We start from the raw sequence: 15,764 nt of genomic DNA on the forward strand, positions 1-15,764 counted from the left end.
GTCTAGTCTATGGCCTGAAGAAAGAAACAATACAAATTCAGTCAAGAGAATTCTTTAAAATGAGCTTATATGGAAAAAGATATTACCGACCAATTCAAACTCAATTGAGTGTACCTTATATTTGATGGACAAAGTCTTTATTTCTGATGAGGTACTATAATTCCATTTTCAAGAGCAGACAGGGTTTCAAGTTAGAATGAAAGGTGTTTAAACTGATATTACTATTATGAAGATTAAGAAAATACTGCAGTATCAGACAGAAGTAACTTTTCTTCCACTGATAATTCCTATAACATTTTGGAAAGCTGCACAAGTGTATTGACATGTAGATATTGCTAAACAAAAATCCCAGTTCCACAAATTCTCCATGACTTTGAAGTTCAACAGTAATCCAAAACACTGATTGTAACATTAAAGAGGAAAACTTAAGATCTCAGACAGCTCCTGAACACTAAGAGATACTAAATCTCTAAAAAAAGAATGAAACTTCCTTGATGAACAAGTAAGCCCTTGCTGAATAGCAAGTTCTGCATTTTTCTGCTCATGGGCATTATATCCAGGGATAGTCTAAATCTGATGATGTAAAGCTGATTTGGCATATCATAGTAGTTTAAGCTATTGTAATCTTGTGTCAGTGTGACTCTAATAGGTGTGTAATAGACATTGCATGGGAAATGCTGCCAGATATTATTTCCCCTGCTTTGCTAGATAGTGTTGCAGTACTACTTACATGCTCCAGTGCTTAAAATTGTGTAGAACCTCATATTCCTCTTTTCCTTCGTGTGAATATTGGACTGCCCCTCGAGAAGGATGCAGCCTCTGGTTAGTAATAATTGGTCTCTTGCTAATGGACAGAAGCTTTCAGGGTGCATTGAACAGTAGGCAGATGAGGTTCAGGAAGGAAGGACTTGTAGCAACTTTCTGAGATTTGCAGCTTGTGCAGAGAAACTGAGAAGCTGCAAAAGTGAGGAGGGAGCAGACCCAACCAAAACTCAGAGGTGCTAAAGAGCAAAACTTCCTAAGGACCACAGGAAAGAAATGCATGGTTTGGTGCAAGCCAGAAAGCCAGAGCTCATTAAACATCCACCTGGAACCATAAGCCCATCTTGCAAAAAACTAAAGCTCTGTTCTGGTCAGATCACCATCACACCCAGCATAAGGTGTAGCTCTCACCTCCCTGGTCCAGTTACTTAATGGGAAGTCAGTGTGTGCTCTGAATTGGTGCAGCCAAATTTTTTATCTGGTTTGGACTGAAAACTCCATGTGGAGCTGAGAAATCTTCACCAGTGAAAGTTTTTTTAGTAACTTTCCTAAAAGATCTGGCCTCAGCAGAAAAGTGCTTAGATAAATCAGTGAATTTGCAAAGAAAAATGTTTAAGGAAATGTTCTTGTTTAGCTGTACTTCTGTTCATATAGTGTAGGAGGATGTTTCTTTAAGAGAAGCTGGTGAAATTAATAGTCCTTTGAATCTTCTACCTTAAGGTTTCTTCTATTTTTACAGGTAAGTATTTTAAAAGCTTGGAATCCATTAAATATGGAAGGAACAGCTGCTATAGCAAATGTACCCTTTGATGCAAGCAGCATAAAACAAGAGGAGGTCTGGAAACTGAAAAGTTACTTTACTTTGAGGTGTTGCCGACCCAGTAGGAAGATCCCAAACAGGTCCCATTAACAACCTGTTCAGAAAAAAACAGGCTGTAAAGAGTATGTTTTTGAAAAGGTTCTGGCATATGTTTTCCAATAAATTAGGAAGAGACATTGAATGTTGAGTTCACTTTTGGTGGGGAAGAGAAAGAAAATCTATTATTAGCAAAGGTCTGGTCTCAACTGGGACTTAATCCTCTCAGATGTGTTTTCCTACTCGGCTGAATTTCGAAAGCCAGTAGTCATGGTGTATAAAATGCACAGTGTCAGGAATGGTCCCTTTCTCCACTCAAATTCTATTACTAGAATTGAAGAAAAATTATGTACAAACACTGTGCAGAAACAGTTGGGACACAAACTGCTGATCTTTATTATTTATTTATATGAATTGGAACATTACTGTTAAATCTAGTAGCTCTTGCAATAAAGTCTAACTGCAAGTTTGTTTGTTATCTGTTGGCCTCAGAAAATATTGCATGTATGGATTTCATTTGTGTTTTGCTTAAAGGAAGAACATAAACCCTTACCCCTCTGTATTAGCTTATAAACTACAACAGTTCCTAAGCAAACTTCACTTTGGCTTCATTGGGAATCTCAGATGGTGGAAAGGTCTATTTTCATGTCTTCTGAAAGCAGCTGCAAAAACCTGATATGGTTTTTCCATTATATATTAAAGGAGAGATTTAATTGTTTTGATGCATTTCCGACAGTTCTAGCATATAGACATCTAGGAATATATGCACATATGCATAAAGTGATTTTTAGTGCATTTTGTATAATATACTAGAAGTAAAAACAAGGAAAGGGAAGAAGGGGATGGCATAACAGCACGAAGTGACCCAGCACATTGCTTTAGTCTTTTTCCTTTGAAATAGTATCTCCTACAACCTGGATGTGGGTGAGCTATCTTTATGTGGATTACCATCAAAACTTTCAGCTATGATGCCTCAGTGTTTCTCCCTGGGTGAGAACTGGGTTGTATTAATCACTGGAGGCAGCTACTAGCTCTATTTAGCATTTATTAAAAAGTTTTAAAGGGAATGGATGCCTTGCTTCACTAGTGTTTACTGATGCTTCCATATGAAGTATTTAAAAAGGTTCCAGAGAAGATCCCTTCCCCACCTTGGACTGCAATATGCTTGGGATACGATGCTGTGGAACTTGGTGAAGGGAGAGACTAACAGAACTGCTGATTTAAATGAAATTTTGCAGAATCATCTAAGTACTGCAAGAGAGATGGTGATGACCATTGTCCCAGAATCCTTGTTTTGTTTAAAAGGTGTATGTGTAATTACCTCTGCATTTCTTAAAAAAAAACAACAATATCCAATCAAACACACAACAAAACCAACAAAAGACAAAACAACTCCCCCAAGTCACTATTTCCTGATAGATCTATAAGAAAACAGGAAAAAGCTTAATGAGAGTTATGGAAAGGGTTCTTTCTTGTAGAAACAAGAAAAGGGACAATGGAAAATATCTTTGAGGATGTAGGTCAAGAAATTTAGGTAAAAAATCAGATCTGTTTAATTATAATAAAAGAAATCTTAAGGGAGAATTTTTATCTTAATTTTCTGTGGAAAGGTTCAAGAACAAATAAAGTATTTGCTGTATTAAATGCATAAATTTGTAAATGAGTTTTTGCCATGGAAGCAAAATTGATAAACAGAGTAATTCTGTAATAGGGAAAAATTAATGGAATGAAATTGCAGTTGCAAGGATGTGCTGAAATGAATAAAGTGGTCTGTTTTCTTACTGCCCCCATCATGCACTCTGTAAAGAGATATTGATTTGCATAGTCAAATACACTGGTGAATGTGTTAGGAGTACCTCATGAAAAAATGCTTTCCATGCCTGTAAATCTGCTCTTTGCAGTTTGTTGGATGGGATGTCAGGTAGCAGAAAATGGCATTGTGGCTCCCACAGATGAGATGCTGTATAGCAAAGTTATGCATTAGCAAAGCTGAAATCCATATTAGAATTTTCATCAAGATATATCATGTGCTCATTTTTTTGGTACCCTGGTTGATGTGCCATAACAAGAACACCAGTAAGAGTGGTAGAAAAAACAAATCAGACTGTTCATAATGCCATTGCTCAAGCAGTGCCATCTGAGAGCCGCAAGCACAAGTGCTAGCTTGATGGGATTTATGAGCTCTTACATGCTCTGTTATTGTTTTGTGCCTTTTTTCTCCTTGCAAAGCACAGTGGCCATAAATCGGCTCAAAGCATCCAGAGCTTATAGCTGAATCTGCTGTCAAGTTTTAATTTTGGATCTTGGTCATGTTGTATTTTCCATTGTTTTCAAATACTTGTACGAACATCCTGTGGGAAGATGGGTCTCAGTAAAGGGCAGTGTGGTGGCATAAAGGAAGGAGACCACTTACTTTACCTACAGACCATCTCACAAGTGAACTTTGTTTTTCAATCATATTGTTACTATGTATGTAGACAGAGATGCCTGACATTTAATTAACATGTTTTGAGGTGCCCTGGAAGAAAAAAAAAGGGGGGGGGGGGGGACGACAACACATGACACGACAAAAGGTGAAGTATATAGAATAGTTGATATAGTTCTTTTAAGTGGCAATACTCTTACTGCTGCTCTCAGGGGCATGTTCCTAACCAGCTAAGAATAACTGATGGCGTCAGGCAGCTTTCCTCAAATCTAAAGGGCAAAATACAAGTGAAACTCAGAAGAATTTAACTTTATTTCACAAGATTTCACTTCCTGTTTCACAAGTAGGAAGAATTATGCTTAGAAAGAAGTGTTAAATAGCATTCAGAGCTTTGATGTGGACCTTTCCTAAGCAGTTGTTAGATGTTTGCACTCGAAGTCCTCTGCCAGCAGTACTTTGCACAAGGCTCTGTTGCAGAACAGACATAGTTTTGGTAATGAGATGAGACTTATTATGAGACTGAAATTAATTTCTTTGTAAAATTATCTGTGTAGAGCAGTTATAAAATTGCTTACAGCAATCAAGATGCTGGTAGCTTGCCAGCTTTTTAACAGATAAGCAGTTTTGAAATAATTATTTTCCAATAGTGTCATTGAAGTTGAGAACATTTTTGTTCCTCCTACTCTTTCAGCTTTCTTTTTAATTAAGGGGAGGGGGCACATTTCTAGAAATGTGTAATCAACAGGCTGTGAATACCAAGTGTGAATATGGTACTTTCTCCTTTCAAGTGTTCCCAGGGGACACTTGCAGTACTTGAGCAGTACAACTTCTGTACTGTTGTATTCTATTTTTAGTAACATTTAAGGTATGTCATAATCCATATCTATAGTGCTGTTAAGTAAATCTGTCTGTGTTGTATGAAAATACATATGTCGTATTTAGCTGGGAGAGAACATCTACGCTCTAAAGTTATGTAAAAAATAAAATTATGGAAAACTAATTAATACACATGTAAAAATACATTTCGTGCCACAAATCAAGGTGGTTGCACCTAAATACAAATGTGTAATGAGAAGGGAATGTAAGGAACAGATTTACATCTCTGTGAGGTTATCCTGTGTTTTTTAAATCAACATCCTATGCCCAGTTGCCAGCAGCTAAAAGGGCTGCTGGCCTGCTTTTGTTAGAGACTTGCCACGGGTGCTAGGAAGGAGAAGGAGGAGGCGCTTTCCTTTTGGCAGGCTTTCTCAGGTCCAAAAAGTGTCACACGCAGTGTCCCTGCAGGTGAGATAATGTGGACAGGGAAAAGAGCGAGAGAAGAGGTACTTTCAAACGCAAAGATACGAGCATTTCTCCAGTGGAGAAAGCTGTTCCTCAAAGATGGGCAGAGCATGGCTATGTGTAGGAAGGACGGCAGAGCTCGCTGCTGCTTGTGGCTGGGCAGAGAGCACTTGTTACTCTGTGGGGAAAGAAGAGGGGGTGGGCTGGGTGGGAAGACTGATTAGGACATTTAAGACATTGTATGCCAGAATATCTGTGGTATATGTTGTCCAGGCCAGCAGGAGGTGTGGTTGGACTGCAGATTACTTGTTTAGAATGATGAGTATAGTCACTGCAAATTAAAATGTTGCTCAACCTGCAGCCTATTACTTTTTGAGTTCAGTTACACACCTGCTGTATTTTTTTACTTCTTTTCCTCTGTGTGTACAAATGAGAATTACTGATAAGTTAGAAAATTATATGGACAGTCTGTTGTTTTCTAAACTTATTTTCTAAAGTATATCCCCAAGTAATGAAGGAAAGGTTTTCATGAGAGCAGCAGAATTGCAGGAAATATGTAGTATTGATTGATCGAAGTGGGTGGGAAACAAAACAAACGAAATGAATTTGCTGTCTGTGTCTCTTTTTATCTTAGTTAATAACCGGATAAGAATGGTTTGGATTATTTGCTGTGCAGTCGCTTTCAGAGGTAATAACAACATGTGGTAGCTAACAACATATTAACAGAAAGAAAAATAATTTAGAAATTTCGTTATTGATGCAAGGGCATGGAAGCACCTGGTTGTTGGGTTTTGCATTTCGTTGGCAGAAACAGCAAGGACAGGCTTCTTTACCTAATGTCCCTAGAACTGTTTTGGGCTTGCTTCAGACAGAGTTTTCCAGGACAAAGATGTCTGTGTGGATCTTTTACCAGACAATAGAAAAGCCAGCCTTACTTTTCCAATTAGAAATCTCTGAAGACATGGGCTGAAAATATGAAATGGAGCAGAGAAGAAGCTGGAGCAGGCATCAGCCAATGTGATGTGGTTTTGAGCACCCTAAATAGGTCGGTAAATTTCTTGGTATTTTCCATTTCTGGACTCAATTCAGAAGCACCCATAGGTGCCTAAGATACATCAGTGTGCATCTTCTGTCTCAATACTCCCTTAACTAAGGAATCAGATCTACACAGTGTCCTTCTGAAAACACCCTGATCCAAATTAGAAGCACCAGAGCACTGGATGAGAAACTTTGAAGCAATTTTTTGTGTGTGTGTGTGCATTCCGGTGTGCTTTGGAGTTTAGTTGTCATTTCCCCCATGCATACCTGTCATTCCAAAGCTGGGATATATCCTTCCTTTCCAGAGAAATTACCTGTACTAAAATGATCTTGCCAGTTCCTAAAAGCCATGTGGCCAGATGACAAACACATAGTTTAGAGAAATGCAATTTTTGTTGCAGAACTTGAAGTTGCAGCCTCCTTGATATGGCAAAGGATAAGAAAGAAAGTGGAGGACATACAGTCAAGAGATGAAAAGGAAGTAAGTGAACTGTTCAAAGGATAGCCACTGGCTTTGTGTTCTGCAGGGCTGCTCAAATATTGAGAGGATTCCCAGTCACAGCAAGAATGTGACCTAGGTGGCAACCTAGTAGGATGCCTTTCTCCTGGAAGGGAGACAGGAAGGAAAAGCAGCACTGGGAAGACACAGAGCCTGAATGACAGGCAGAGGAGTGTCATGAAGTGGCTTTCAGGGAAAGCTGGCAGACATTACAACCATTCATGAGAAGTGGGTGCTGGTGGAAAGTGTGCTGTGTGCTTAGTAGAGCTTGAGGCTTCGTGGTAGAAAATGTGGCCTGAAAAAGGGCAGTTCAGGGAAACAGAGCAGACTCAGGTAGACCTGAGCATATAACTGCAGTGATGATACTACATTTTCTGATTAAATTAGGCTGCAGAAATTGGCTATTGAAAGACAAATTTGCAGGCATGTGAGAGAACTTCTAAGGTAAAAATTACAACAGAGCAGGGCTACATCTAAAAATTCCTTTTGGCTCCAGTACTGTTTGTGAACTAGTGATGTACAATATGAGAGAAACTGCATATGGGTCACTCTGGGGACTTGCTAGTGCACCTGGTCCCTGTGTATGCTCCTTGTAACCTTGGCTTGGGCAATCTGCAGGAAGTGGTAAGACTACAGCTATCCTGTTTCTGGCAGGCTATATCTCCTTGTTGATCACTTCCTTATCCAGAGCAATAAAACCAAGCAGGAACTCAGATGTGGGCATTTAGGCTTTGGTCTGATCCTAAGACTTTTGCAGCTATAAGAATAATTTCAGAAGAGCAGACTAAGGGAAATATTTTTTTTTGCTTAAAAAGTTGCAGCATCTGATCAGTCACATACCACACAGAACACAGTTTTATAAACTGTTGCAGTTTGCCTGGATATAAATGGATTGTAACTGATAATCCATAAAAAAAATAATAGTTAGTTGTAAGAGTTTTAATGGAATAAAAAAATCACAGTAATGAAAAAGCTGATGTTTTAAGGGCTGACAAAGCAACAGATTCATCAGGCAGAAAAGCCGTGAGTATTCTTGGCTATGTGTAAAAGACCTATTATCACAAGATAGCAAGAGTTACAGGATCAGGATAACCAAAAACTGGGGGTAACTAAAAATCCAGGGAATTAAAATTGAGGTATGTGAATTTGTAAGAGATTAAGATTGGAGGAAAAGTATATTAAAAATGCTTGAAAGCTAGTAGTTTTGGCAGAGTTGCATTCCTGGAACCCTTGCTCTGTTCATTATCTTGTATTATACTATGCAAAATCACACCACAGGGTTACATGGTCAGAGCAAAGACCTGAACCTGGGGTGTTTTATTGGATTTTACTCTTTAATGTATTTAATTTTCCATTTTCCATTCAAGTTAGATAGGATTTTTATAAGCCTCAGTCATTTTGTTTTCATGAATTCCATTTTCCTCTGTCCTACAGGAGGTGTGTAACATTCGATTCTTCATGATGGAAGGAATCAAATGGGAAGTCAAACAACACATGACCTAATCAATATTGGTAAATGAATGTCATTGAGTAATTAGTTTCTGTTTTCTGTGGGTTTTACAATAGTGGCTTGTTATTGTAATGAGTCGTCAGCAGAGCAGAACTGGTCTAGATGGGGGATAAAGGCCTCTGGTGAAAATCAGCCTTTTTCAAATGGAAATTGAGAAAATACTGGAACACAGGGCACTTTACTTATTTTTATTAGATACAGCTTTCTTTCTAAATCAGCACCAGTACTTCCCTAAATTAAGAAATGCAGTAAACACTGGAATTATTAATGACATTGTGTAACTGTACTTTGGGTTACCTCTATCCCCCTTTTGTCATTTTTAAGGACCTGTTTACTGAATTCAACAATAAAATCCCATTAATTATTTAATACTTAATTTTCTTTAGAGTGAAAAAAATAAGATAAACACTATTTTCTTAGGTAATTCATGATTATGAATTGAATGACTTGTTTAAAATCAATGTTAATAAATAATGTGTAGCACTCTTTTTCAGCCAACCCATAAATACGAAACTGATTGAAGAAAGCAGCATACTAATGGAAATATATCTTCAGGCAGTGATAAGATTTCTGTGTGTATGTTCCAATTTACATGAAATTGATTTCACGCTTCCACTAACAAATGAAGCCTTGTATCAATCAACCAAACACACACACAAGCAGGTGAGCACTTAAACATAACTTTTATCTTGCTCAGTTGCAGTCTTGTGCTGAATTTGGTCTACACGTGTGCCCCACATAAGGGTGGCACCTTGCATAACTGAGGCAGAAAAGGCACTACCAAGTTACTGTTGGCAAGCAATGGCAGAGTTGGAAGCAAATAAGGGCAGGACAAAGGAGGAGAGCTTCTGTGTTTTGGCTGCAGTGATCCTGAAGCTCCAAGTAAAGTGTTAAAATGAGGCCTGAAACCAGCAATAGTACTGAGGACTGCTAGACAATGCAGTATTCAAAGAAGGCAGTAAATTGTATAAAGTAATGAACAGATTCACAGGGTTGTAAAATGGTGAAGAAGAAAAATGCATTCAGGTTAAAAGCAAGCAGTGAGTTTCTGGACAGGTGTGGACATACATCATGAACAAGAGAGAATGAGGTTGGGACCAGTGTGTGAGTGCCTGCTATGAAAGCAATCTCTCTGACTTTGAAACCTTGTAGAAGTGCCATGAGGCTTAATTATGAGAATACTTTTGTTTTAAGACGTTTCAGCACAATTCATGAAACACTCCAGAAATCACTTCAGGCAAGAAATGTCCCAGACCCTCACCAGCTTGTGACTTTTCAATGTGCCCAGGCAGAGCTGAGTGGGTCACTTGGGTGCGTGCATGGACCTTGACCTGCAGAGTGTGTTAAGGGAAAAGAGGGCTACACAAACAAAAACTTTGTAGAGAAAGTGCACCAAAAACCAGTGGGCTTGATACAATTTGATACAATTGCTTTCACAATATGCCTGTAAAATAGGGTGGCTTCATACCCCTGTCTGTGCTAACGATGTCTTTTTGAGCTTCTCTAGTTTTTGCCTTAGTCTTGTATTAAAAGACATCCTGACAAGGTGGGCATATGATGATGGACAGCCTTATGCCTTTATTAGCTGCTCAGAAGATAATCTGTAAGGAGTAACAGCATATGGTATAAAGCCATAAAAGAGAAGTTCCAGAAAGGCTCGAGATTCACTGAAGTTAAATAGTGGCACAGAGAAATTGCAGATAAGTCAGTAACTCAAGCTATAAGAAGTCAGCTATAAGAAGCAGAACGACCAGAAGAGAGAGATTAGAGTTATGAAAAATAGATTAAGATCACTGTTGGAGATTGTGTTTACTGATCCAGAGTTGTAGCAGTGCCTGCGAGTGCAAGAGTCAAACAAGTAAGTGAGGCTTTTGGGTATGAGGATTCTCATGGGAAAATGAGATCACCTGTTTTCAGCTGCAATCATAATAATAAGATGTATCGTAAGAATAAGATGATCATCTCACTTGAATAACCTTGCAGTGGCAAGTTTTGTTAGAACTAACAGTATATACGCCTTGTTCCAAATACTGTGTGTTTCTTCCTCAAAAAGCTGCGTATCAATTGATACTTGCTAATTTATTTTTTGGCTCAGGATATTCACCAGTGTTGCTCTTATCTTTTGCTCTTGTCTTTTCTGGCAGTGGAATTACAGTTAAAGCCTAGCACATGCCTGACTCTTTCCATATGTAAAGCAGATCCTATTTCTGTTCCCAAGTATCATATTACTGATTAGGTCATTTATACTGTAACTTCTTTCTAGTCTTTAACTGAAAGCTCTCAAGGACAAGTGATTTTCTTAAGTATTAATTATTGTGTGATTCTTAATCATTATTACTAATTATGTCCTTTTCTAGCATGGAATTTCTCAGCACCTCCATGCAGAGGTCAGTAGGAGGGTTACAGCATGATTGCTCTCTCAGTTGGAGCACTTCTGTGCTTTCCATTTTCAAAGCATAAATTCAAGCTAAAACCAAAGTTAGGTCTTTATTTTCTGGCATTGCACTGTCTTTCACTTCAGTGTTCCCTTTTGCATGTGACAGCTGTGGCCCTAAACTCTGAGGACTGTGAGCCCCCATCTTCGTGATTCAGCTTTTTATTTTATTTGCCTCTCTCACATCGTTTTGATGACCTCCATTTCTTTCAAGGGGGGAGGGGGGGGGGGGACAGGAAATATACTGATACCAACACAGCAGACAGAAAATCACAGAGGAATGACATTTTCAGAGAAGCAGAGGGCAGGCATCCCCATCCTTTAGATCACTGAAAGAATTTTATTACTCTGTAAAGGAGTATCAGCAGATATCTGTTGATAACAAGGTTATTCCAATGAGATAATGTTGTGCTCTGAGTCACCTCCTCTCAGGAAGAGCAATGGGGAAGAAGGACATTTTCACAACAGCTCTCTTATAGATAAACCAAAAAATAAACTGTCACGAAATGTGTCTCCTATTGAAATAGGAAGCAGAATACTTATCTGCATATTACATCATGACAGTGTCTCATTGCATAACAGTATGGAGTACTTGTGTACACACACATTTTTGTGTATGGGGTAATACAGTTCTGTGGGACTTCTTCAGTATAGGTAACAAATCACTCAGGATATAAATACCTCTTATTTAAGAATGCTCTAGAGGAAAGCCATTTTTCTGGGGAGAAAGAGGCTTCAGCCTTGTCGTGGTTTAAGCCCAGATGGCAACCCAGAAACCACACAGCTGCTTGATCACTCTCTGTGCCCCCCCTTCATCCCGCTGCTCCCAGAGGGATGGGGAGGAGAATCAAAAGAATGTAACTCTCACAGGTTGAGATAAGAACAGTCCAGTAACTAAGGTATAACACAAACCACTACTGCTACCACCAATAATAATAATGACAAGGGAAATAACAAGGCAAGAGAACACAACCGCTCACCACCTGCTGACAAGTACCCGCCCGACCTGAGCAGTGATCTCACCCTTCCAGGTAACTGCACCCAGTTTATATACTGGGTGTGATGTGTTGTGTTATGGTACTCTAGGTTACCCTGCTCTTGCAGGGGGGTTGGACTAGATGATCTTTCGAGGTCCCTTCCAACCCTTGGGATTCTGTGATTCTGTGAATACCTCTTTGGTTAGTTTGGGTCTGGTGTCCTGTCTCTGCTTCCTCCTTGCTTCCTGTCCTCCCTGACAGAGCATGAGACTCAGAAAGTCCTTGGTCAGAGTGAACATGACTTAGCAACAACCAAAAACGTTGGTGTTATCAGTGCTGTTCCCAGGCTGAAAGTCAAAAGCACAGGACTGCACCAGCTTATAAAAAGGAGAAAAATGACTTCTACTGCTGAACCCAGAACAAGCCTTTATCTCCTTGTGCATGCTTTTACTAACATTTTGTTTTCCTCTGGTTTCAAACAAGGCTTTATGTGCCCATGTAAGGGAACCGTCAGATGATTCCAACCATCTCTCCTTAACCACACTGTACATTGTATTTTCCAAATGCTTCTCTGCAGTAGTACAATGTCATAGCAGGCCAACAGAGGGGAAGGGTGAGTAGGAGCCTAGTGAGATCTGTGCAACATGGTCAGCCCCATATCTGACCTAAGATAGGACCAGAGTTCTCCTGACATTCCTTTCCAGTCATTTATATGTCATAATTTAAATTGTTTATATTTTCTTTTGTCTCAGTACCAGAGTCAGTGATCAGGTGCTTGTGTTAATCAGCAAGGAATACATTCAAGTAAAATTTCCTGAAGTTACAATGGTTTTTCCCACAACAGTGGTGTCACTCCAAGGCTCTGTATCAGGACCTGCATCTGGAGAAATTTTTCACTGGTATCTACCTTTGAAATGCTCACGGAGCTTTTCATTTTAAGATCTAAAAAGTTTGCACATTTAAAACAAAGGTAACGTAACAGATAATGCATTAAGATAAGATTCCTTTTGTAGTATCTTCTATTAGGTGATGTAAAAATCCCACAGGAAATAACCTTATCTGAAAATTTTAGTAGAACTTATTCCTAAATTTCAATTAATAGTACTTCCATACCTTTGGTTGTTGGGATTCAAGTGAGTGCACTGAGTGTGCCATCCTTACTTTAAATTAATATCTAATAGAAGTCTTGAGAAGTGGTTCTTAAATTGGACTTGCATTGTGTATTAATGACAGTTTGCTCTCAACTGTTCTCATAATGCTTGTGATGAAACAAATCATTCCTCTGGGCCAGACAGTGCCTTTTGTCAGGTTAACTAAAATGCCATGCCTTCTATATGGGAATAGTTATGCAAGTAATTAATTTGTCCCTTCTTTAGCCAAGCTAAGAAAAGCAAATGAAAAGTCCATCTACTAAAGTTCTGCCCAAAACTTTGAAAATGGTTTGTGGATCTTCTGGATTAGATTCAAATCCTTTTGCTCTTGTTCATTTCTACCTTATTGTCGGGTCTTCTCTGGCTTCAGTGGCATCATTTGTGGAGCAGAATGACATTCCAAAGTCCAGGAAGAGTGAGATTAAAATGTAATCACAGGTGAAACATTGGTGTTGGTCAGCAGTATGGCAGCCAGCAGTGATTTCAGTTTTGTTTGTTTGGAGAGCAATGTAGTATCAGTGTGCCTTCCTTCTCCCTTGCTAGTAAACACCTCGGCAGCTCACAGCATGAGAGCCTTTGACTGGAAATATTTTTAAAAGCAAATACAAGGAGACAAATTTGCTTTCCAAGAATGATTTGCACAGTCCTGGCGCAGAGCAACAGATACTTCTGCATGGTGAGATTTCACTCAAGTTTGTTTGATCCTGCAGATGGATTACTATGTCTCTGTAAGATGATGCTCCAGAAAAGGTAAATAATACATTCCAATTTACTTTCCATCTCATCCTTTTGGAAGCCTTGAGTACTGTAATTTATTATCAGTATTTTAAGGAAGAAGCTGGGAGGCTAATGAGGAAAAATATGATAGAAGTTTGAAATTCTTCCTTCTCTACAAAGATTTAAAAATACTCTAACCCTCCTTCCACCAAGAAAATTAGCTTGTGGTTGCCTAAGTTGTTGTTTTAAGCTTTGAAATGCTGAAGAACATTGTTCTATTAATCACTAATCTATAATTAATAATAATCTATTATTAATCATGAATCTATTAATCATTTGTCTTTCAGGGCAACTGTGTATGGCTTTTATAACTGTTCAGGAAATAGGTTAATTTTTATAATCATGGGTTTTTATCAATGTTATGATGGCGTTAGAACATGAGCCAAACTTGTTTGGGGATGGTTGTTCCTAGTACATTTCCCTTGCGTTTATGTTCAAACCACCTCCTTCACTTTCTCTCATTTGCTGTGCAAATACTGTACCCATGGCACTAAACATAGTGGAGGAAAAGTGTTTCATTTCAGTGCTGCAATAGAAAATTTTCTTAGGAGTTTGAGGGGGTCAACTTTTGAGGGACTTAGTTTCTTCATTAAACTGCAAGTTAGTAATGCATCGCAGTGCTTTATTAGAGGCATTACCTTACCATTTTTTTCCCTACACATTATTTCTACTAAGACTTTCTAGAGCGGTACCTCTCTCCTAATTTCCACTCCTAAAGGGTAAGAATAAGATCTTTACACACTCTGTGGATCCTCAGTACAAAGAACAAAAGCAGTTCTTTGGGGCTAGTACCTGCATAACAAAGTTGAGAAAGTTGAGTTGTGTTAACTCTCCCATGATTTCAGGGAAAAGGGCAGCATAGGTGTAGCGTGGGAGAAGGGTGGACAAGTGATCTCAGCCATTGTAAGAAGAGTCTTTTAACCTTTTGAATAAATTTCTGTCTATCCCCAAGACTGTGTCCTGGGTTCAGCAGTAGCAGTCATGTTTTCTCCTTCTTGGTAGCTGGTGCAGCACTGTGTTTTGACTTTCGGGCTGGGAATGGTGCTGATAGCACCGATGTTTTTAGTTACTGCTCAAATGTTTCCTCTGGCCAAGGACTTTCTGAGTCTCATGCTCTGCCAGGGAGGAAGGAAGGCCAGGAGGAAGCGGAGACAGGACACCTGACCTAGACTAGCCAAAGAGGTATTCCATACCACAGCATGTCATGCCCGGGATGTAACTGAAGGTGATCCAGAAGGGCTAGTGCTCTGGGGCGTTGGAGGAGGTATCGGTCAGTGCTTGGTTGGGCAGAGTGGAGTGAGTTATCTGTCGGCAGGTGGTGAGGTGTTGTATTCTCTTCACTTGTTATTTCTTTTATCATTATTATTATTATTATTGGTAGTAGCAGCAGTGATTTGTGTGATACCTGAGTTATTAAACTGTTCTTATCTCAACCTGTGGAAGCTACATTCTTTGGATTCTCCTCCCCAGCTCTCCGGGAGTTAGGGGAGAGTGAGTGAACGAGCTCTGTGGTTGCATTTAAACCACAACAGACTGAGAAGAAAGTAGCATAAAACAGTCAAGTTCTGAATTTGAGGAAGCTTGAAATACTGCTTAGGCAAAATAGGGCTCTCATCCAAGATGTTGGTGTACATTCTGGAATGACATTTTTTTGTGATTTAACCCCAGCTGGCACCTACATACCACACAGCTACTCACTCACCTCCACCTCCTATAGGATAGAGAGGAGAATCTGAAAAAAGGTAATTCCCATGGGCTGAGATAAGAACAGTTTAATAATTGAAATAAAATATCATAAAATAATAATACAATCTTATTGAAAAAGGAGACAAGAAAAAGGAAGGAACAAAACCCAAGTAAAAAACAAGTGATGCACAATACAATCACTCACCACCTGCTGACTGATACCCAGCCTATCCCCAGATGATGATCAGTGGTGCCTGGCCATCTCCCTCCTAATTTATAGGCTGAGCATGACATGCTGTGGATGGAATGCCTGTTTGGCTAGTTTGGGTCAGGTGTCCTGTCTCTGCTCCCTCCTGGCTTCTTCACTG

The sequence above is a fragment of the Melopsittacus undulatus genome, chromosome 4, assembly GCF_012275295.1.
Source record: "Melopsittacus undulatus isolate bMelUnd1 chromosome 4, bMelUnd1.mat.Z, whole genome shotgun sequence".
NCBI classification, from domain to species: Eukaryota; Metazoa; Chordata; class Aves; order Psittaciformes; family Psittaculidae; genus Melopsittacus; species Melopsittacus undulatus.